This window comes from Lissotriton helveticus, chromosome 10 (genome assembly GCF_964261635.1).
Source record: "Lissotriton helveticus chromosome 10, aLisHel1.1, whole genome shotgun sequence".
Lineage (NCBI taxonomy): Eukaryota > Metazoa > Chordata > Amphibia > Caudata > Salamandridae > Lissotriton > Lissotriton helveticus.
In genome coordinates this window covers 972,868,837-972,893,049 of record NC_136071.1, presented here as the reverse complement: position 1 = coordinate 972,893,049, position 24,213 = coordinate 972,868,837, and the positions used below count along the sequence as shown (strand labels likewise).

The window sequence follows — 24,213 nt, the reverse complement described above, 5'->3', positions numbered from 1 at the left end:
TGGAAATTTTGCTATGAAAAGCCTAATTAGATCTGTACAAGATGGCAAGGCCACATCCCTTGCCAACTGGGCGACCAGCCCGATTAAATTTATAGCCAGCAGGCGTAGCCAGCGTAACGATGGGGTTAGATGATGCATCTAAGCAGGTTTCAGTGATAAAAAGAAGATCTAATGAGTGGTCAGAAACCAGATCGGCAATGTCCACATAGTGGTTCCTTACCGATCTGGCATTAATAAGGGCAGCTTTGATAAGCGGCAGCCTAGGAGATTTCTTAGACACAGTGCTAGAAAAGGGTTCACATGTTGGCGTAATGCCGCAGTCAGGATAAAGAAAAAACGCCTTTGAGAGAGTAGCTGCAATGTGAGGGGCAAGGCGAAGGTCTGCAATTTATTAGGTACTCACTAGTTAAATAGAGGTTCGTGCCACTCGATGGCCCACCATAGGTAGCATTTCTGGCACTGGGCACTGACTTGGCGCGAACGGGCGCAGACAGGCTTGCCTTCGGCGCGGCGTGCATCTGCTGCACGTCCGAGTAGAGGCCATTAAGTGGTGTCAGGCTGATGGGGCGTGCAGCGACTAGAGCGTTGCCCGCGAAAGGCGCGAGGCACGTCCAAGATGGGCGCTGGACGAGACTGGCATCACGAAAGTGCAAAGTGCAGAGAATTCGGGAGTATAACACGTGCCAAATAATTGAAAAACAGTGCAGCAGAAGTTATATCAGGTAAAAATTATTCCCCACCAGTACTCCCCGAGATATCAATTTTTAAAAGAATTCCACAAACATAAAAACACAATCCAAATAAAAGCGTTCCCACCAATTCCCCAGAGCAAAAATGTTGCGAACCAAATTAAAAGCAAGTACAAAGTAGGTAGGAGAGAACAAACTGAGCCTTTACCAAGCGCTGCTCACCCCAGCAAAGCCCGTTAAGTAGTGTCTGGCTGATGGGGCGTGCAGCGACTAGACCGCTGCCCACGAAAGGAGCGAGGCACGTCCCAGAAGGAAGCTGGACGAGACTGGCCTCACGAAAGGGCAAAGTGCCGAGAAATAAGGAGTATAACAAACTCCAAATAATAGAAAAGCAGTGCAGCAGAAGTTATATCAGGTAAAAATCAATTCCCACCAGTACTCCCCGAGATATCAATTTTTAAAAGAATTCCGCAAACATAAAAACACAATCCAAATAAAAGCGTTCCCACCAATTCCCCAGAGCAAAAATGTTGAGCACCAAATTAAAAGAAAGTACAAAGACGGTAGGAGAGAACAAACTGAGCCTTTACCAAGCACGTCTGCAGGTATTCCCAACTGACCATGTCAAATGTCTTCCCTATGTCCAGTGCTACTGTTGCCATCTGTGGCAACAGTAGCAGTGTGGACGGTGGAGTGGAGTGGTGTGGCTCACTGGTTAGAGGCAGCAGACCCGGAAGCAGAGAACGGCCCGGGACCAGGGTTCAATTCCCGACGCGGCAGGGTCGTGGACCAGGGTCAGCGGACTCGATATTTCTCGCCTTGGTGCCTACTCTAACCAGGGATCATACTCGGCAACTCTGGGCATTAGCTTTCCTCATCTCTACAACGGCCCCCCACATTCGCCGGGGATGCCTGGTTTCACCTTGGAGATACCCAGTAGGGACCATCTCACAGGGATAGCCAGGACGGGTTCCCCAGCGGTCTACAGCGCCACGACGCCTCAGGGCAGCAGTGCGCTTTACAAGACACATACATTACATCACATTACATTACATCTCCGCTTGGGAGTCCTGCACTGAATTCATGACGTGTGTGAGCCTACAGATGTTCAGAAGGGTGCTCCTCTGGGGGATAAACTTGCATTGATCTTCGTGTACAAGCTGACCAATTACCCCTTGCAGCCTATTAGCTAGAATCTTAGAGAAGACCTTCACATCCACATTGATCATGGATAGGGGGCAATAGGATCATAATTCCTCAGGGTCATGTCCCAGTTTAGGGGGCATGATGATGAAAGCTTCCCGCATAGTCTGGGGAGGGTGCCCCTATCAGTCGCCTCGTTATAGACCTCAAGCAAGCACTCTGCCAGTACATCAGAATAAGTAGCATAAAACTCCAGAGGGAGCCTGTCAGGGCCTGGGGCTCTGCATCTCGGTAAAGTCTTAATGGCCTCCTGGATCTCATCCATGGTCAGGGCCAAGGATAACCTCTCTCATTGTACGAGCTCCAATACATGTAAGTCCAGCCCTCTCAGGTACTCCTGCACTGCAGAACACTTCCGGTCGCTCGGCTGTCCATACACTTGCCCTTATTTTGTTATAGCTCACTGTTAATCGTGGTTTGAGTTGTGGCAAGTCTGCCATTCGCCAGCTGCACTGATAAAACCAGGGGGCTCAGTCTCTCCCTGTGGAGTAGCCAAGCCAGGAGGCGGTCAGGCTGGTCTCCCTTTCTGTGTAACAAATGCCAATATGATCTTGCAGCGCTTCTGGACTCAGTCGCCACATGGGAATAGGCGGGACCGCACTTCTACATGAATATTTAAAGTGCACAGGAGCATGATCTGACAGGAATCGCCGCAGGTGGTCAATCGTGGTCACCTTGTCAGCCAGTTTGCGTGCTAGAAGTACTCTGTCCAGTGTACTACACGTAATGTGTTTCCGAGGGGTAGTGTACTCCCTACTTTCAGATGTGTCTCTCTCTACACATCAACACAATCCACCCTCCTCATCTCCTCTCTCAGTGACCCTATGATGCCCAGTTTTGTGTTTCATCTAGGGGGGACCTGTCCATGTTCTCATCCAGGATGCAGTTGAAGTTGCCTACCAAAATAGGAGGCGTCTCCAGGCTTGGCAGGAGTATGTCTAATACCTTTCAAAAGAATCTTCTATCATCACAGTTAGGGGCGTATACATTGAGGAAACTAACTTCTCAGCCATTCAGCGTCCCCTAGAAAAATAGTCACCCCCCCCCCCCCTCGAGTAGGATAAATAGGTGGAGGCTTACAGGTGCCTTCTCCATTTCTTCCTGAACTTATCTACCTCAGAGTCTATTAAAAGTGTTTTCTAGAGGAGTGCAGTTCCTACAAGGTGTAGTATTACGTAAGCATGGACCCTTTACCCCTTCGTGTAATCTCTCTGACCCTGGATGTTTCAAGGAAGAATATTTACCTGACCAGCCATGGGTGTTCATGCACCCTGCTTTCCTACTTTGTAGACACATGTGAATCACATGATTCCCAAGGGGTGATGTTTGGGCTAGGTGCAGCAAGGGTTACAAGTGTGGGTTGCCAAAAAGCTGAAATGCGGTGTTTAGATCATCATTAAAAGGGACAGGAGTAAATTGGCCCAAACTAAATATTTTGGGGTAACCATACAAAGGTATCCCTCCTCCGCTCAATGTACAATAAAGGTTTCAGGGTACAATGGGCTGTACCTGCACCTTCGAGCCTTGGCCACGGTAAGCCTTGATGACTACTGATGTTGTGCCTAAGACTGAGAAAGACCTGAAGACAAGTGAACCCAAACGCACAGTGAGCCCAAGGGAAGTAGGAAATGACGCCACACACTCTGCGCCGCCACAGACAAAAATAACAGTCAAACCTACTGAATTATATGTTTTACAAACTGACTACAGCAAGCCGTCCATAAAGAAAGGGGTGCACCCGCCATTGTTTAAGTGAAAGTGCAGCATGGCGCGCTTTAAAAATAAAAAATAAAAGACTTTGGTAACATGAATACTGTCGCAGCGCAAAAAATAAGGTGCGCGGCCGCCATTGTTAAAGCGAAAGTGCGGCATGGGGTGCTTTAAAAAAAAATTACATGACTTTCTGTCTTGAAATTGTAAAATAAAAAAACTGCGCTACCACTATATTTAACAAGGAGGTGGAGCGAGCATTAGCAAATATAAAGAGCAGCTGCTTATAATTACGAGGAGAGTAAGCATGCATGGGAGCGAGTTCCTGAGCCTTAAAAAGCCTAAACGAAAAAAGAGTGCTCAGACAGTAATAAATAACATGATGAGTAACACCACATGTAAGACAGGCAATCTTCATGGGAGGTTACAAAAGGAATAAAGAAAGTATTAGTGACCCTATTAACCAATAAAAAGCAACCATTTACAAAGGACAGGAAAAGGAGCCTATTAGAAAGATGGGTGTTGCCTAATGCCCCTATGCTGAATACTAACAAAGTATCTAGCTGCCATATTTATTGATTTATTCCAAAATAAAGGTACCAATGTTTTGATTTCATTAGCCCTTGTGAATTATTTCACTTTTCTTTTTCTCTTTTTCAGAAAAATGTTTTTTCCTTAAGGCATGTCTCAAGGGCAACACTTCGTTTTGAAAACACAAAATACAAATAAACATTTCACAGTTGATATAGATGAGTTACCAAACAACATATAATGACCTACTGACATATTTATATACATAAACAACATCAAATATGTGGCCTTTCTTTGACCTGTCCTTCATTAACACAAGGCAGATTGTTCACTTTATATATTATGTCGCTGATTTTTAATGTTGCCAAGGAGAGAGTAGCTACAATTTTGGATCCCTCTCAGACACTGTTGATGCGAATGTTCTTTCCCAAGGCCATGGGTCAATTATTCCAGGGGTTCTCCTCAGGACTTGGACTCGGTCATTCCTCTAGTCGTATCAGAATGGAACTCTATTGTCGAGTATCGAGAGGGTAATTGTGAGAAAGCGAGTTCCTTTTGATTAAAAAGCACTGTTCTTCTGCCTTTGCCTTTAGCCTTCCTGCTTTCACTGTGCGCCAGTGGCATTAGGATCCCGGCAGCTCACCACCTCTTCATGTGTGTATGGCTGTGGACCACCTGAAGTTTTTTCCGAGGTCACTTCCGAGCCACCACAGCTCTCGCTTCTACAGCAGGGCGCGGACGTCTGTCCAATCTAGTTTGCGCAAGGACCCAATCCTCCTTCGTATTAACCTATCCTGAATACAGCATGTCTTGAAGAGACTGCAAAAGCCCTGCCTAAGCTAGACCTAAAAAATATTTTTCAATGTGTATGTTGACTGTCAGACTCTGCTTTTCAAGTCCGGCCCTCGTGACTCCATCCTTTACTCTGCCACACCTTGATGTATGGCTTTCCGGAGTATTTGTCCAATTCCAGCACTGCCCACTTGCTAGACAGGCTAGCAGTTTTTGGACTGGTATACAGGTGGGAGGCTTTTTCCACCTACATTGCAACAAGTCAGTGTGAGTTTACCCATGACAGCGTGCAAGAAGTTGTTTGGGGAAAACAGCTAATGGATTTGCCTCCAGGTGCCTGCTATTGGCAATGCCTTGAAGGAGAACCCTAAAAAGGAATCCCCTGATACAGTGCTTCCCAAACTGTGATCCGCGGACCCCCAAGGGTCCCTGACACATTCCCAGGGGGGCCGCAGGCAGCAGTTAAAAGCACTGCAAAGTATAATGTTTAATTAGCAGTTTTCGAAAAACAATAAAAGTGTCAAGAAGATAACGTCCGTGGTTAATGTCCCTGCTGGAGAGAGATGAGAGTTTTGTCCAGTGGCAGCTTTGACTTATCTAATCTAGCACGTGCAATGCTGCAGAAGACGGGTGTGCCCGGTCCTGAGAAAGCACTAGAGGCAGGCTTAATTTCTTAGCGCCGCCTAGGGCTTCTGTGGTAAACAATATGAAGTTTATTTCAACCAGAAATGTTATTTTTAATGGCGATGTCTTGAAAATGTGCTTCTGATCCGTTGTTTTATTTTTGGATCAACGTCTCCCACATTTTAGCCCTGATCCTGGTGCCAAGGGGAGAGGGTGTGGGGTAAGGGCCAGAGATGCCAACATAGGAGCTGGGAAAAGGGTTAGAGCCTCCGCGTCGGCTGAACATCCTGTGATTCTGGGCAAATCACTTAACCTCCCAGTGCCTACCAAAAATAAATGTGTCCTTGTGTAACATAAGTAGTGCTCATGTAAAGTGCTCCGATACCTTTGGGTCAAGGTTGCCTTTAAAAAACTGCAAAAAGTAAACGTGCATTGGGTACAAATCTGGCCTCGCTTTAGGCCCTTCCACGTGACTCCGAAGGTGCTCAGAAAATTACTGTAGGGCTCACTCCCACCTTGGCACAGGCAGCTCAAAGCTGTAATCCTCACGGGCGCTATTTTGTAGTGGGGGCCAGCTGAAGTGGACAGAGCTACAAAATGCACCTGCCCGATCCCGAAGAAGCAGACATGCCTAATCTGATGGCGCTCCCCAGCTAGGACTTCTGTATGAAACAATTTGGAGTTAATGTCAGTTACATAAAGTTTATATTTGATGGTCCTTCATTTGTGTTTAACAAGTGTTTCTGAGCATTTGGTACATATTTAGGTCAACTTCACCCCCTCCTCTCACTGCTCCCTCCAAGCCATGTAGTATTTCTTAGCCCTGGGGCTCCACTTGGTAAACACATGTCTCGGGTTCATATTGCAGCTGTTTTGTGTACTAATCCCTGACCCCAGCAGAGTGCAAGTACAGGATGTGCCCAGGGAGGCAAATCCTGTGACTTTTCCCAGACTTGTCGCAATACTGTTGTGTGCTTTTGCTATAACTTTAAAAGCAAAAAACCTGGACACCGGGGGCGGCATTTTTCAATTCTCGCCTAGGGCGGCTAAACACCTAGAAACGGCCCTGGCACAGAGGGTTAATATGCCTACTGCAATAAACATGTACCATACATTATAAAAAACAGTATTTTTTATGCATAGGTCAGTGTGTTACTGCTTTTGTCAGAGAGATTCTTTTGTTACTGTGCCATTCATAAGTGACAATCATAATATAGCACAGTGACCAATAAACTGTCATTAAACAGCTGCTTGCAAACTGCTAGGTACAAGTTAGTGACTTATGTTTTTTCACAGTCTTTCATTATCCTGATGCTGCTAAAAAGGCTTATTTGGGTGGAAATACATTTTTATTGTAAACGTCAATGCTAACCACTATGTTATGTTCTGAATCCTGAGTTTGTGCTTCTCCAGACCAAGCACTCTTTAAAAATGCCTACCATGATGGATGGCCTGTGAACCCTACACCTTGTAGACCCCTTTGCCTTATGTAACATTTTCTATACACTGATTTACATGTATGATTCACTATCTCTATATATGTGTGTGTGATGTAAAGTGCTCTGACATCCTACAATGGTATGAGAGATGCTATAAGACAAATGAAATATATGTGACAGAGGGGCTATGGAGAGATGAGAGGCACTGTTGGAGGGTGATAATGAGGGAATCATTAAAGAACCCCCAGAAAGATTGTAGTATTCTGGTGCATATTCAGGTCTACATTTACTATTCTTTAAAAAGCTAATACAATTCAATATACAATGATAAATGTGTTGTAGACTGCACCATTGTTTCCTAAATTTTTTTGGGGGAAAGCCTTCAAAGCCTCCTTTGTAGTGGTCAGGCTCACTCCCTGCACTTGGTGTGCATCGTATGGGTACTGGTCTGAAATCATTTGCCAGGGCTGTGGGTTTCCAGTCTGGCCCTGGCAGGAGCAGGAACCTCGTACTGCAAAATAAAACCAACCATTGAAAAGTTAGTCACGGAGGTGCAGCACCAACCTTCCCATTAACTTTTTTTGTTTCGTTGCAAACTTTCAATATAAAATACAACAGAAGTGGTGGAGAGTGTCGTTAGCCTCCTTGGCTTAACAACACACTCCGCCACTTCAGAAAGGCAGGGCTGCACTATTTTACAAGAATATGGTGCAGCCCTGCGTTTCTCCTGCACTGGCGCTACACTTAACAGGGGAAGATTGTTTATGTACATAAAGGTCCCTTTTCCTGCACCTAAACAATCTTGAAATGTCATTTTATCACTTCTAAGTGTGCTGCTTTATGCAGTGCGCATGGAAGTTACAAAATGTCATTTTTTTTAAAAAGATTGTTGATGTGCAGGAAGGGTCACCTTCCTGAACATAAACAAACCAAGGCGTTTTGCAAAAACGAGGAGAAATAAACAATTTCTCCTTGTTTTGCCAAGTTAAGACCAGGTTTTCCCTGGTCTTAATTTTGGCGCTGCCTGCCATTTACGCTGCCCTTGTAAATACGGGGCAGCGTCAAAATTGATGGATGTTGTAGGGGAAACGCCCACCGCAACACCCACTGCTCACCCCTTTCACGCTAAGCATTGGGTGAAAGGGGGTCTCATTTACAAGGCACTGTTAAGCCATGTTAAGTGGCTTAACGCTGCCTTGTAAATAAGGCGAGGTCCCTATCACCACGGGAACGTCGCAAAACGTGATGCTTCTATGGTGATAGGGCCTTGTAAATATGCCCCTAAAATCATTAGTAATTCGAGTATTTGTTTTGTGTGCACACGTGTGTTAATTTTTTTTCTAATTACTGTTTTAATTTTTTTTATTTAAATCCTACAAATTGCTTGGGGGTCCCCGGCTTCCAGTGGTGACTTAATGTGGGTCCTCTGGAGTCAAAAGTTTGGAAACCACTGCCCTGATATATATATGCACTAAAACGTACTCATAACTGACCAAGTAGACAGCACACGCCAGAAATTGAGACATAGATAAAATGATATGTGCCTGCTTCTTGCTTAAATACATTAAAGCATCTCGTTTAAAGTTTTAACTACTATTAGCACCTACTTGAAAAATCATGTATATTAATGAATAGATGCAACCCCCTTTTAATTGTTGTTTCTGTTTGAAAACATTCCGTTCTTTCCGTACTGAAAAATAGTTGCATGGTGGACAAAATAAATATATAATTTAATTTGTACGAAACAAAATAATTTATAAATGCCAGTCTGCTGTTCACATTTCAGTGAATTTTAAAAGCCTGCGACGCACCTCAACAGCTCGCACAACCCCTACGCTTAGATCGCGCATTCAAACTGTATGTTTTTCCATATTTAAAACTTCTATATCTAATATCGTGACAAAGAGTTTGGTGTTCGTTATATATAGTCTACTCTCAAAACAAAGCTAAACGAGGCCTCATCAAGAATTGTCGTTTTGAACATTAAGCTACAACGCGGCTGGCATGTTGCTTACCACAACACTCTCGGTAACGTGAGGCAAAACCAACCTCACATTTATCACAATATACCGCACATTGTTGTGCGCTAATATGTGGCTGAGCTGAAGTTTAAGTTGGGCGGGGAGGCAGCAAAAGCCTAGCAGTCGCGCAGGAACAAGGTAAGTGACACCGCCCTGCGTTTCGCACCTGTGACACAAGACAAGGAGCTCTGTACACAAATGTAAACACGCACGGAGCGAGCGGCACCTACTGCGCAAGCGCACACCCTCACCTGCTTCAGTCGTCACGTATAGCATACGCATCGCCCTGGATACCTCTCTTTTGCGTCTCAACACCGCTGCGAAGCGCAGCGTCCTGAGCGTCTTAAAGGGCCAGGCAACCGAAAACTAATGCTAGGTTCAGAAACTTGACCGGGAGCCCAATATATAGGATTTATTTGCTTTTTATCTCGACTTTGTCCGAACACTCACCGTTACCATGAAGGTATTTAAAACATCGTATGTCGGTATTAATTGTTATGGCTTGCAGTTCCAGAACATTTTGTGCTTGTTTGTAGCTAGGTTATTGTGAATCAAAGTGTTACTAGTCTCTTACTAGCTTTTAAAAGTGTGAAAGGTTGACTTTCAGTTTAGTCATCTAAAAACACGCAGCATAGTGGTTGTTTTACACTTGCCTTCGTGCAAACTTTCTGCATTGCTTATCAATATTGAAGTTTTTTCGGATTTGGAATGTGCAATCCATCTTATTGGAAGAACAAAAATTGCCAAGCACAACCTGTTTTTCTTAGGTGAAAATCACGCAGATTGCATTTTAAGTTAGCCAATTGAACGAATGCCGGTGACCATGATGATTTGTAAAAAAAGAAAATCCAGGGTTGGAAACTTGCCCTGTTCACAGAAATATAAGCCCTGGTAAAGCAATAGGTTTTGACTACGTGAATAAGTATATAAGCAGTTTTTATAAGTTTGTATTAGCAGTTTTTTATTGTAAGTTGTCGCTTGGTGAGCAGTTGTGCAATTTAAACAAATAGCTTAAATAAGCAATGGTGAAGCCAATAGGTTTTACCTATGTGAGCTTTATTTACTTTGTTGAAGTTTTTTTAGCTATGTTGCAAATTGCTGAAAGTAAGGTGAAAAGGCTGTATGACATAGCCAGCGGTGTCCGCTTTATAGCGTTTTTTTTATTTTCAGTTATGCTGTACTGAAGCTAGTGCTGCTGTATTAAATGGCTAACAAAACATTGGCAAAGCCGATAGGTCTTGCATAGGTGAGCCTTATTGCCTTTGTCAATGCTTGGTATGGAATGCCATATGGTAAATTATAAGTATTTATATGGTGTTTACAATGGCAAAATGCTAATGTTATAGAATGGAGAATGCCCTTGCCAAGGTGTTACTTTGTCCAGATTCAGAAGCATTCTAGGACCATACAAAAACTGTGAAAATGTGCCATATAAGTGTATAAATGTAACATAAGTTGTAGGTAGACCGAAAAGTCCAATAGGTTACAGCTGTTATTACAGTGCTACTTTAGACTACGGATTACTTTGGGTGCAATCGTTACAAAATAATGAAACAAGCATTTGCAATGCCATAGGTCTCGCATTATTAAAGTTTGAGCTATGGGCATTGTAAATGACAATGCCTTTTTTTCATTTATTTTTAAAACCTGCAATAGGTGCATAAACACGCACTTTGAACGTATAGTCCTTGATAACGATGAGCAAGGCTGGCAGTAAAAGAGACTACCAGCCCTGCTTCTTATAAGCATGGACTATAAGTACAAAGTGCTTGTTTACGCACCAATACAAATGAATAAAAGGCATTGTCATTTACAATGCCAATAGCTCAAACTCTAATAATGCGAGACCTATTGCATTGTAAATGCTTGTTTTTTTAGAGCATCCATCACATCTGCCAAGTACAGATAAGACAACAGGCGAGCAAGTATAAAGCCCTGTTTAAAGCCCTGGTCCGTAAAGAGCTTCTCTGATACCACTCTTTCTCGGATTAGGAGCACCCTTACCCATGTTCTCATGTACAATGAAGTGATAGCAGTCTGCAAAGGCAACGAGATTTCCCATTTTAGAAGTCTCCCTTTGTCTATGCTTTCAAAAGCTGTTTCCAAGTAAATAAAGGAAGCATAAAGAGTTAGTTTTCGGTGCAGTTGATGTTAGTATAATTAAAGGGAGTGTTAGTTATCTTCTATTGCTCCATTTTCCTTTTCCATCCAACTAACAGACTGACATGTCCACCACTCAAATTAATTCATATTTCCTTATACTAATTCACTACTAATCTTTTTTGGATTCCGGAGTAACATGATATTCTCCGAAAAGCACTTCAACACCTCATCGAGGGTAGGAAGCGCTATATGAATACAATTACAATACAATCCGGGCTCCCCTTGAAAAACTGCAGATACAGATGTCAGCTACGAGGCATATTTGTGGCGCTGCCAGGGGCTGCTGTTAACTAGCAGCTGGCCAGGCTGATTAAAATTACCTCGGAGTTGGTGGCAGCTGGATTAAGAGATGGATGAAACTATGGCCAGCTGATGCATTTTATTACAGCCAGACTTTATTATGTGTAAGCACAGACGTGTTTTTCAAACAGGAGTCAGGCAGGCAGACAGACCTTTGGGAGAGGGTGGGGGGCTCCGTGGCACACATTCTTACTGCCCTGTACACCACAAGAAAGGGCGTCCCCTTCAAACCTGGATAATACCCACTTAACATTTATCCATATTGCAGGGTGTCCTTTGGAGGTGAAATCAAGGCTCACATGAGGTTGGGATTGGAGCTGTGCTTTCGTAGAGGAGCAGAAACTTTAAACTTGCTTATTTCAAAGTGGAATACTCTTCTAAAACAGTTTCTATTGATTGAAGACTGAAAATCAATGATTACGAGTAAAATATAGCAGCAAAATTTGAAAATCTATGCCGCAATATCCTGGGGGGGTCTAAATAGTGAACTTCTGTAATTAACTATACATAGATCAAATTGATCTCCTGATAAATCTTCACTTGTGAGGTCACACACACAGGAATAGCAAAACAGCCCTTTGCAACTCTCCACAACAACACACGAAATCCTGAAACCAAGGCAGCTTGATATTTAGCAATACTAGTGTGCAAGGAACACGCAGTTGCAGTACACTAAAAATAATACATAGCACTTGTTTATTCAGTAGTCCTTTGTGGTTGGAAACGTAAAAAAATAACATCAATCAACTAAGGTCCTCTAGAACAACATGAGCGAAAAAATGCAATCATGACGTTTGCAGAGTGTATAGTTACAACTAAGAGACAAATACTAACCACAATGTTCACAACAGGAATCTTGCAAGAGCCTATCCATTACCAACTTGAAGGCTTTGCACTGCCTTCAGAGGCCTTTAGTGGTACCAGCCACGCCAAATCTCATGTTGTTTGGAGGAAGGCCGGTGCGGAGCCTGAATGCAGTCCTCGTCAGCAGGTTATTCATTCTACACATTCGTAGCCCCAGGTGACGGCAGAGAAAGAGAATTGGAGGTTAAAAGAGTAGAGACAAGAGTGTCCAGTTGGCAGCTCAGGAGGCTGAGCCCCGTACACACGGTGCACTCAGTAAAGGCGGCGAATAACAGCAGCTGACTCAGCCAGCCAGTACGACAAGCACTAGTACAGAGGCCTTTATGAGGCAGAAGGCCACTGGAATCGGATGGACAGAGAAACAGCACCCCAAATATTCACTGTCAGCATGTGTATACCATAGCAGTGTGAGGAGCTGGATTCGGGGAAGGGTGAAATCTCTGGTGGTAAGGCCTGGCACCCTGTAAGGTATTTCAGGTCTTCCTGAACTCAGTCTAGCACGTTTCACAAGCGCAGGCTACACCCCCACCTTTCATACAAGCGGCTAGAGGCCGTCCAGTTCACAAATGGCGCTATGGAAGGAAGTGCCGGGAAGGAGATAAGAGGAATGTAATCGCGGGCACACGGTGCTCCTACGCAAGGACTCCCCTATTGTTACTCATCGAGTTCTTACAGTGCTTCGAAGGCACAAGCCTTCCATAAAAGCGCTCCCTTCCTGGTGATGACACATTAAGAGCCCGTCGAGCACAAGCGTGAGTGCTTCGGATAATCAGCACTGTCAGCATGTGTTTACCATAAGTGGTAGGAGACGTACAAAAAGAAAGAAGAACCGGAAGACAGCAGAACACGAGTGACGGGAGAACAGGGAAAAAGAAACAAGTAATCGCGATCGCAAAAAAAAACGAGAGTGGTGCGCACGCACATCACTGCATTGCCGGTGACCAGCTTGCTATAAAGCGCGCGCGACGGGGAAAAGTGCTGTGCGCGTTCTAGCAAGCAGATTGCCACAAAGTAGCCTTTCTGAGAGCCCCAAAATGTCTCGGCCAAGACCAGCGCATGCGCTGGATCAGGCGGAGACCTAAAAGGCACTCCTGACTGCTTGCTAGTAGTAAAATAAAGCAATAATCGGTGTTCAGTGAGTTTCCTAGAGCATTTGGACCCTGTGCCACAGCACCTGCTGCACCATTCGATTAGAATTAAACGCTATTTTGGTCATAGACCATTAAAGTCCCAAGTCAAAGGTGCAGTACATAAGTAATAAAATGTGTTTTCAAAGGTGCAGTGCATAAGGTCAATTAAAAGTACAGTTAAGAACAAGACACAAAGTTTAAATTACAACGTGCTCTCACTTAAGTGACAACATGACAAATTACATAAAATTATAAAACTATGGGTTAATAAAATAATTGTACGTTAGATATAAATATCCTCAATGTTAAAAATGACACATTAGATTTACGTTATTACTAATATTTAGGCACCATGCATGAAGCACGGCTCAGTGCCCAAATCGACAAGATTTTGCTAAGAGAGTTATTCTTTGCAGTTAGTGGTTAGGGCGAGATAACTTTGAGCCGGATCGGCCAAATGCTCTCTAGGAACTTAGCGATGGAAAACTCAATGGTGGTTGAGGTGTCAGCCCTGCAAATTCTCAGGGCGACCTTATTCTGGCACACTCCTGTCAAGAGTAGAAATGGGACGATCCAGCACTTACACTGTTTTAAGTAGAAGAGACAAAAAACCGCAGCTGATCATCAGTTTCCACGCATCTATTTCATGCTGGGCAGAGGTTGCTTCCCCCGAGCCACTTTTCTACTTGAAAGTGAATGAAGGTAAAGGAAGAATGCCCAATCTAAACCTTATGTAAAGGACTTTTGTGGAGGAAGGGTCAATCTGATCCATAAAGGTCTCAAAAGCCGGGACGGGTTGAACCCAATGAAATGATCACTATACGACATCAGGTTTAACTGGTTTATTAGCTTCAACTTCTTGTGTTCCCTATAAAGAGACTTCAACATTTTGACAGAGGAAGATGTAATGGCTGCAGTATCTACCCAGAGCTCTTGCATCCCAAGGGAATGGAGACACTGTTTAGTATAACACAGCCATGGCAACAAGGCCCTACTTTTTTGTCTACCCAAGAAGTCACTCAAACCCACCCTGTGGTTTGACAACTCAGGAACGGACCAAACACGTAACCGATACAGTAAGAGCTTTAAGCTGCACCAGGGAGAATATAAGGCGAATACCTAGATCTTGTTTAAAGATCAAAGGGGTGCTCTGAGGTAGTTTGAGAGCCAACCTCAAAAATGTGTTTTTAGCTATGCCCAGTGCACCTATTTTACTATTCCCCCAGTGTTCTGCTCCATTAGCAGCAACTGCTACTGCCTGTGCTCTCCAGAGTGGAGAAACAGAATTGAAAGAAGTGTTGTCAGCAAATCTTGAGATAGCAGCAGCCATGTGGTTTAACATGAGTATACTCTTGAAATTTGCCCATCCGAAGAGTTGGAATTGGGAAACTGATTCCAAGATAATCGAAATCGAGAACTCTCTCCAGTTCAACCCCCTCTAGGGTTAGTGCCCCTCTGTAACCCCTATGAGGGCTTATTGGCATAAACTTAGTTTTAGATGCATTGGTAGGCCAGAAGTAATAAAGAATGATTGAAACCTTAAAGGGAGAGTCTTTCTGCCCTTTGGGGTTTTTGAGATCAACAGTCTGCAAACAATAACGCTGTCATTCCAGTACCCACGAGGACCGGGAAGTCATTTTCGCAGCCCATAAGGAAATCGACAAAGCTGTTGCTAAAGAGAAGGAATAGTTTGGGCAAGGATTTAGCTCTGCCTAGCACCCCTATCAACCCCAAGACCATCAGTGGTTTCCTCTTTTACTCCCCAATTGATTTGAGCGAAGTTATTGCAATGGAGTCTGGTTATTTCATACAGGGGGGCAGGTAGCCCTACAGCCTTGAGGGCGAACCAAAGTTTAGTCCTAGGGACCATAGCAAAAGCAGCCTTAAGGTCGACGAAGGCAGTGTATAAGCTACCCCTGTTTATGTCAACATCCTTCCATATAATAAGGCTTGGGGAGATCGAATCAGACGTTTTGGATAGACAGTTAGTGGGTTAACCATAACCAAGGGAAGTAAAGAGGAAGAGGCCCCGGGGTCACTGTAAAGAGAATGAAAGTTATTAACCCAATCTTGCATGAGAATGTTGACTTCGGGCCTTGATATAGATGCCTTAGCCCCATGAGCTAATATGTGCCAAAAGGCACCCTGGTCCCCCTTTCTTGTGGGAGTCAAGATGTTCATCCAAATGGCTCTATCCCACGAGATTTGTCCGATCTTTATGGTGAGTTTGTAGGAGGCTTTTGCAGACTGGATGTCTTCAGAGGAGCCTGTTTGAGGGTATTAGCTAGTAACCTCTTTGCCTCCCTACAGTCTTTATTAAGCCAAGTAGGATCTACGGCAGGGGGCTTACTCTTGCCGGAAAGAGGCTTGGTGAAATAGTGCATTTTTATTTCCTCAAACCACTTATTGTGGCTTTCCATAATATAATCAGGGTCTGACTCAGAGAAGAAAAGCAAAATTGGGATAAAATCTTGATATAATTGAGCGTGAATGCTCTCATTGTTTACCACTTGTTCCCACCTTCCCTTCCTCCTGTTATTGCTGATGGTTAGGTCGCCTCTTAACTGTATTTGGTTTTGAGCCACACTATCAGAGTTCCCGCAAAAAGTAAGACTAGTGGAAAATTATCACTTTCGAAGTGAGGTAGGCCTTCCATATCTAGTATAATATCTCAAGAATTGACATCAATAAGGATATAATCAATGTGGCTTCAAAACTAATTCCTTCTGAATGTTGGGCGTCTCTTTAGATTGGACTTCTAATATCACTGTGGTCAATAAAGGCCCCCCAGTCTTCTTGGGTGTGCTTGTTCCCAAGCCCAGATATGTTCCATGAAAACAATGAAAAGCTGTTAAGACAACTGGGAGAGGGAGGAGCCTGGAGACCCTGGGAGACAATATATGGTTCACTAAAGGGAGGACTCAAAGTGATGTCGCTGGCGACTGACTGCGCTTCTGTGCTAATGGGCAGGTTTTAAGGAGGGTGAAAAGTGCAGAGTTGCATTGTGGAATCACAGGTGGTGGCTCCACTAACTAATGTACTCTTAAGGGTATGGATTGCTGGCTGCAAGATTACATTTGCGTTGGAGCCTACCCCACTGGCCTCGAACCCCTGGATGACAGGGTGTTGGACTAGGTCTGCATGGGTGCCCTTCCTTGCTTGGCGTCACTCTACGTCCGCCAGACCTGAGAGTAGATGGAACTTGTTGGAAACAGGTACAGAGAACCGCACTGGCTCTTGTGGGGATGAGATTCCGAATCTTTTGCCTAGGATGGAGGGGTTTGAGATGTTTGTAAAAAAAATAAAAAGAACCCTGTTGCGACAATGTTAATACGAGGGCCAGCTCCCACACCCACACCCTGACTCCTTGTCCCACTATAATTCAAGCACTGTGCAAGCTTGGCAGTTCATCACAATGCAATCCTCCATCATATATTCGGCCGAGGGACCAATTCACCCGACCCTGTGCACAAACAAAATGTTCTTAGATGAATTAACATCAAAGTCAGTATTGCGGGGCATCCACTTGCAGACTTTATTTTTCAGATCTAGCGTCAGTTTTTCTCTAGGGGAGTTTTGATGCGGTAATCCTGTTGTAATGCCATATAGGCAGCAGTCCAGAGGAAGATTTAATAATGACTTATGACTACATTGTTGAAGCTTTGGCTTGAGGCCAGTAGAATGACTGTTGGTTGCAGCTCTACTACCTTCAAAGTCCCCAGTGTTGGCCTGCCCACCAGTAGCCTGGGTTGCCCCTGCCCTTGGGGCATTTCCCCCTATATTGCTAGCCTGAGAAGTAGTTACAGATCCCTGGATGGCCAGGGCAGCGTATGTCGAACCCTTGTCCATTATAGAATCAGATGTGGAACTCTGAAAAATAGTTATAGTCTGTATGGAGTCCTGGGCAGGGGACCATAAAGTCAACAAATTAGTGTGGGACTCTGATAAGAGGGACACTGCAGTTTCCAATTTGCAAAGTCTTTTGCATTGCTGTCATCATGGCCTGGAATTTTCTGAGAATGGGATCCCAATCTGGTTTAGAAGGGGCTTCCCCGTCCCCGGGGTCGAAAGAGGTGGCAACAATGTCCAAAGATTGTGTGCAGGGAGGGCTTGTTGGTTGATGTACATGGGACCCTGGAAGACATAGTGAGCTTAGAGAGACCTGATCATTTGGATTTCTTTTTGGACTTAGCAGTAGACTTCCTCTCACTAGTATCCGAGGAATCAATGTTTGTTGGCATAGTGGATAAACTAGGAGATAGCGGCAGGGGGTGAGGTTGCTGGGCAGGCACAGTGGACCAGTGGGTGGACGGAATAAGGGTAGCGTCTTTCCCAGTGCTTCCAACCGGTCCGGAGAAACCAGGAATCACCTCGCACATCTCCAAGGATAGACATCTTTCCAATAAAACAATCTCTTTGTCTAAAACACCTGCAGCACATGACAAAAAAGCATTGAGGGTGACACCTTGGGAATACATGCAGCTTGCATTTAACCATCACTGGTTAAAGGACCTGGAGTGACAATATAAAGGAGTGTAGAGAATAAGAGGCACTTTATTTATTTATTTATTTATTTAAAATTTATAGTGCGCAACAGCTACCCGCAGTGGGTTTCCCGGCGCAAGGGATAGACTGAAGAAGAAAACTGACATCAATCACAGCTATAAGAAGTAATTTTAAAAAAGTAGGGTTTTCAATTTTTTCCGAAAACTGAGCATGTTGGTCTCAGTCTTCAAGGCAATGGGCAGGGCATTCCAGAGTTTGGGGCCAAGATGGGAGAAAGATCTTCCACCCATCTTCACTAGCTTAAATCTGGGGATGACATAATCGCAGTTGGCCGATGATCTCAAAGTACGACAGGGCCTGTAGGGTTGAACCAAGCTTTGAAGATATAATGGGGCAGAACCCTGCTTGATTTTGAAAATATAGCATAAAGCTTTAAATGTAATTCGACTCGAGATCTTGAGCCAGTGGAGATCTCGAAGAGCCTGCGCAGCCGAGGACCTCCTCGGGATGTTACAGAGGAGACGGGCTGATGAATTTTGTATGACCTGTAGTTTCCTTACAGTCGCGGCATCTGCACCAAGATAAAGAACATTTCCGTAGTCCAGGCGAGATGTTACTAAAGCCTGGACTACTGTTCTTCTCGTGGCAAGGGGCAACATCCAGAGAATTTTTTGGAGCCATCTTAAGGTGGTAAAACAGATGGCCGCCACCTTGGTGGCTTGTTGCCTCATAGACAGTCTGTCATCAATAAGGAAACCCAGGTTACGTACCACCTGGACTGGAAGAGGAGTAGGACCCATGGTGCTGGGCCAATGTTGAGGGCCCCACAGATCCTTCTGCTTTCACAAGATGATGATCTCGGTTTTGTCACCGTTAAGCTTGAGGAGATGCCTCTGCATCCACTCAGCCACAAGTGACAAACCAATTTTTAGACCAGACACGTTGCCATCTTCGGCACTGGAGAGGGAAAAGACGATTTGCGTGTCATCGGCGTACGAAAAAATACTCAGGCCGGCTTCCTCTGCGATGGTAGCGAGAGGTTTGATGTAAATATTGAAAAGCAACGGGCTGAGAATGGACCCCTGAGGGACACCATACGCCGAAGAGCAAATCGTAGATGCAGCTTTCTGAGAGAAGACTTGGAATGTGCGCTCACTTAAATAGGAGGCAAACCAAGCAAGTGCGGGGCCAGCTATTCCAAGGGAGCGGAGAGAATTTAGTAAGATGGAGTGGGACACGGTATCGAACGCTGCGCTCAAATCCAAAAGGATGAGAGCAGAAGTTTCACCGCGATCGATGCCGTGCCGAAGTCTCTCCGTCACCCCTACCGTCACCACTTACCGCAGTCAGATGATTACATTTAAGGCAAATGGGGGGTGGCCAGGCCCACCTTCTTCCTGTTGATCACAAGCACAGGATGGACCCGCCCTTGGCCCCAGACTTTGCTCGGGCATGGTCTGCATGCATCCAGCGCAGAGGGCTTACAGGAGTGAGTTTCTGCGCGATTGAAGAAGGACCCGCCCCTGAGGTGAAACACTTAGCAGGTGTGCCTTCTGGCACAACAGACGGTAGGGAATGAAGTCCCCTGTAGGTTGTGATGGTCCAGGCAGGTTAAGCAGCCCAAAATTACCGGCCGGGGTGAACCAATGCACCTGCTGAATCATTCACATCATGGACCTGGTGCCTGCAAGGTATGTGCGCTTGTGACTGCTTATTTTGTAGCAACAAACAGCAATACTCGGTGTTCAGTGGGTTTCCTATAGCTTTAGTCCCTGTGCTGCTGCACCATTCAAATCATGGCCTGGTGCCTGCAAGGTAACTGCACTTGTGACTGCTTGTTTAGTAGCAACATATAGCAATAACAGGTGTTCAGTCGGTTTCCTGGAGCTTTTCACCCCTGTGCCACTATAATAGTCACCTGCTGCAGCATCCAAATTATTGCCCTGGTGCCTGCAGGGTAACTGCGTTTCTAACTGCTTACTTAGTAGCAACATATATCTAAAATAGATGTTCAGTTGGTTTCCTGGAGCTTTTGACCCCTGTGCCACTGCACCTGTTGCAGTACAAAAGGGGGGGGGGGGTGATGGACGGAACATCTGATCCAATCAAACACTCACACCCAGTCAAAAGATCTGGGTTTAATCAATCACCATTCTTTAGCTCACTCTGCCACCCCAGTTCAGACATGGCTATATGCAAATCAGTCTGACCCTGTGCCTCATGGGAACAGTCCAGCCCGAACTGCCAAGCCATGTCTTCCCTGGACCGGAAACAAGCTTCCGAGGACCGGTTTCTGGCATTCCAGCCGTCTTCAGCCCGGCTTGCTTGAATCCAGTGTCAAAGTGAGCAAGGGACTCACGTCTGAGCATACCCTGCCACACTTATTGCGGCCAAAAGCAGTACAAAAGGGGGTGGTGATGGACGGAGCATCTGAACCAATCAAACACTCACACCCAGTCAAAAGATCTGGGTTTAATCCATCACCATTCTTTAGCCCACTCTGCCACCCCAGTTCAGACATGGCTATATGCAAATCAGTCTGACCCTGTGCCTCATGGGAACAGTCCAGCCCGAACTGCCAAGCCATGTCTTCCCTGGACCGGAAACAAGCTTCCGAGGACCGGTTTCTGGCATTCCAGCCGTCTTCAGCCCGGCTTGCTTGAATCCAGTGGCAAAGTGAGCAAGGGACTCACGTCTGAGCATACACTGCCACACTTATTGCGGCCTCCAAATCATTGCCCTGGTGTCTGCAAGGCAACTGCGCTTCTAACTGCTTCCTTAGTAGCAACAAATAGCTATAATAGGTGTTCAGTGGGTTTCCTGGAGCTTTTGGCCCCTGTGCCACTGCACCTGCTGCACCATGCAACAGGGTCATCCAGAGTGCTGCCTTGGCGGCTGTTCATGGAGATGAAACCAAAGTTGAACCACTTGCAATGACCGGTGCCCTGCAACATGGCTCCCGGGCCCTGCTCCTCTGGCTGGCTGTACTTCTGAGGACAGCGAGACACCTCTAACAACCGGAAGGGCCTTGTTGAGGGGGGTGTGCATTGAGCGTCGGCGAAGTGACCCAGCCGCAATTGCTGAAGTAAGATGGGGCGGCACTGAGGGAGATTTTTTGCAGTGCAGCTGGCTGTTCCTCCGCTGAGGAGAACGAGACACGATGAGCTTTAATATTTATTTATGTTTATTTTTTTTGTAACAATTTTGTATGGCACTCAAAACAAATTAAGGTATAAGAGAGCTTTACAGTGTAACAAAAGATACAATAGAGTTTATCTGTAACAGCAGCAGATGCGAGAGTGGCAGTCAGAACATGAGCTGTAGACTAAGAGGGGGGGGCAGGGGTTTGCGAGGCACGGCGGCCAAGTGAACCAGCCATGATTGCTAAACGATAGATCAGAAAACAGAAGAGAAGGGGCAGGACAGAGGATGTGGTGTAATGGCCAGAACTGCCGACCTTGTAGCTGGGAAGCTGGGTTGTAGTCTGCATCGGCTCAACATTCTGTACAAGCACTCCTATGAGAGCAGCCTCACAAAGAAGATCAGCGGATGAAAACGAGAACTTGGGCCTCGGGACGATGATCAGAGCAAACACACTCGGAACAAAAAGAAATAGTGTGCGATAGCAAATAGAAACAGAGGAAACAAGTGGCAAGCACACAAACCAATGAAAAGTAAGGGTGGGATGAAAGATTTCACAAGCGCTGTGCTGGCGAAACCTAAAAGAAAATACTCAGAGAACGCATAGCAGCAGAAAGGGGGCAGAGTTATAAAAAACAGAGTCTAACAGGCAACTTATACAGTTATTTTTTTTTAAACTCTATTGCACAGAATTTGACAGCAAGAACAAATGTAACAGTAAATGTGTTCTGGCTTACTTAATTGGTCAAAAAGAAGTTGCATTTTAAAATACCATACAGTGCTTAGGCACCTGCAGCAGTGATCTTTGTTTGCCTTACAATTTTCAGGGGATAATAAAAATGTTAAGACAACTCTGGTGGTTAATGTGCCTGCTGCAAAGCACATCATATAACATCCATACCACAGGTTTGTATTATATATAGATAGGTAAGTGGGTTACAGCTTTTGAGATCCTTGTTTCTTACAGTTCATAGGTACAGTCCTTCTAATATAGCACAATGTAAGAATGTGAATGGCATAGAGATAAAGCTTATGCCAGCAGAAAACAAAATGTAGGCTTTCGTGGCAAGAGCGATAGGGATAGAAATTACCGCATAATCGCAAGAGTAGAGAATATAACAGTCAGAAGTGGCTTGTTAAGAGCGGCATTTGGCTGTTGATTCCCTCACGACCTTTTAGATTTGGGATGTAACCTCCATTAATCGGATGAAAGAAAGACTTGAAAATTAAAGTAGAGCATCTAAAATACTTCTGCTAAGCGTGTTTGATTAAGATCCCAATTTGTGATCTTCAATACAGACATTTTTGAGAGGCAAAATGGTCGTCCATGGCAACTCTCAGTTTATAGCTCTAAAATAATCTGCAAGATTGTCTACTTTGAAAAAGCTGGAAATTAACAATATTGGTGGTATGATTCTTTATGTCTTCCATGAGGAATCCCACGTGATCCTTCAGTGGCCCACTAAAAGTAAACAAGCATTGGCAAAGTCAATAAGTCTCGCCAATGCAAGTGCTATTGACTTTGCCAATGTGTTTTAGCCATGTTGTACACCAGTGTGGCTGCTGTTCAGTATGGATAAAAGTTAGTGGCATAGAGGAGAGTGGCATGGAGTGAAGTGTTGTTGAGTGGAGTGGCATAGAGTAGCGTACCGTGAAGTGGCGTGTACAGTATCGTAGAGGGGAGGGCCATAGAGTGGTGTGGAGTGTCTTAGAGTGGAGTGGCATAAAACTGTGGGGAATAGAGTGGAGTAGAGTGTCATTGGGTGGAGTGGCGTAGAGTGGAGCGGGGTGGAGTAGAGTGTTGCTGACGAGTGTTGTAGAGTGGAGCAAAGTGGCATAGAAAAAAATGTAGAGTGGAGTGTTGTAGATTGAGAAGTGTAGAGTGGAGTGTCATAGAGTGGAGCTGTGTATAGTGGCATACAGTGGAGTGGAGAGGTGTGGAGTGCAGTGCAGTGGCACAGAGTGTAATAAAGGGGCATGGAGGGAGTAATGTAGAGTGGAGCAGAGTGTCGTACAGTGGAATTAAATGCTGTGGAGTGTCATAGAGGGAATTGCGTAGAGTGGCATGAAGTTAATTGTTGTAGAGTGGAGTGTCCTGGAGTGGGGTGGTGTAGAGTGGACGAGCATAGGGTAGCGTAGAGTGGCATAAAGTGGAATGGCATAGAGTAGCATACAGTGGAGTGGTGTTGAGTGGAGTAGAGTGGAGTGGAATAGAGTTTTCTTACCTGGGCCCTAAACTTTGCAACTGTCTGCCTGCCTCATTTAGGCTCTGTAAATCCTTTAATAAGTTTTTTTAACTTTTGAAGACGTGGCTTTTTAAAATCACATACTTTAGCCCTTCCTGTTGTGCCAGCGTGGGAAAATCCCATTGGGGTAGCCCGTCCCTCTATAAATCTACATAATAATATTAAAAATAAAGTGGCATAGAGGGAGTTGTATAGAGTGGAGTGGCGCAGAGTGGAGTAAGTGTCATATAGTGGAGTAATATGTCATAAAGTAGAGAGTCATAGAGTGGAGGCGCACAGAGTGTTGTGGAGTTGTGTAGAGTGAAGTAAAGTGTCATAGAGTGTAGTAACGTGGCTTAGAATGGACTGGTATAGAGTGGAGTAAAGGGTCTTGGAATAAAGGGGCATTGAGTGGCAGAGAGTGGAGTGTTGTGGAGTGGCAGAGTGGAGTAGATTAGTAGATTGGAGTGGCATGGAGTAGAGTGTCATAGAGTGAAGTGGCATAGAGTGTAATAGAGTGAAGTGGCATAGAATGTCATAGAACGAAGTAGCATAGAGTGTCGGAGAGTGGAGTGTCCTAGATTGGAGGGGCAGAGAGTAGCATAGAGTGAAGTAAAGTGTCGTAGAGTGGAGTTGGGTAGCATAGAGTGGAGTAAAGAAGCAGGAGCCATGACCGCACAATCTCACTCCTGTTGGCCAAGTCCTGGAACAGCCTCCCCCTCCAACTCTGTAAGTCCCCATGCCTGCTGGAGTTTAAGGAAGGACCTAAAGACCTGGTTCTTCAACTAACTCATCTTAGCAGCAGCATCCTCCCTCCCCATTCCAGAGCCTGGATACCCTCCAGGGTGATGAGCAGCGATTGGTTGTTTGAAAGT

General features: G+C 45.0%; 1 protein-coding gene across 1 annotated transcript in view; it reads left to right on the top strand.

Annotated features, from left to right (window-relative positions):
• Positions 1-9,351: 9,351 nt before the first annotated feature.
• LRRD1 (leucine rich repeats and death domain containing 1) overlaps positions 9,352-24,213 on the top strand; it is a 234,684-nt gene continuing 219,822 nt past the window's right edge. The window contains exon 1 of the mRNA XM_078664403.1: positions 9,352-9,472. The gene's annotated coding sequence lies outside the window, so the exon portion shown is untranslated. The remainder of the gene's footprint in view (positions 9,473-24,213) is intronic.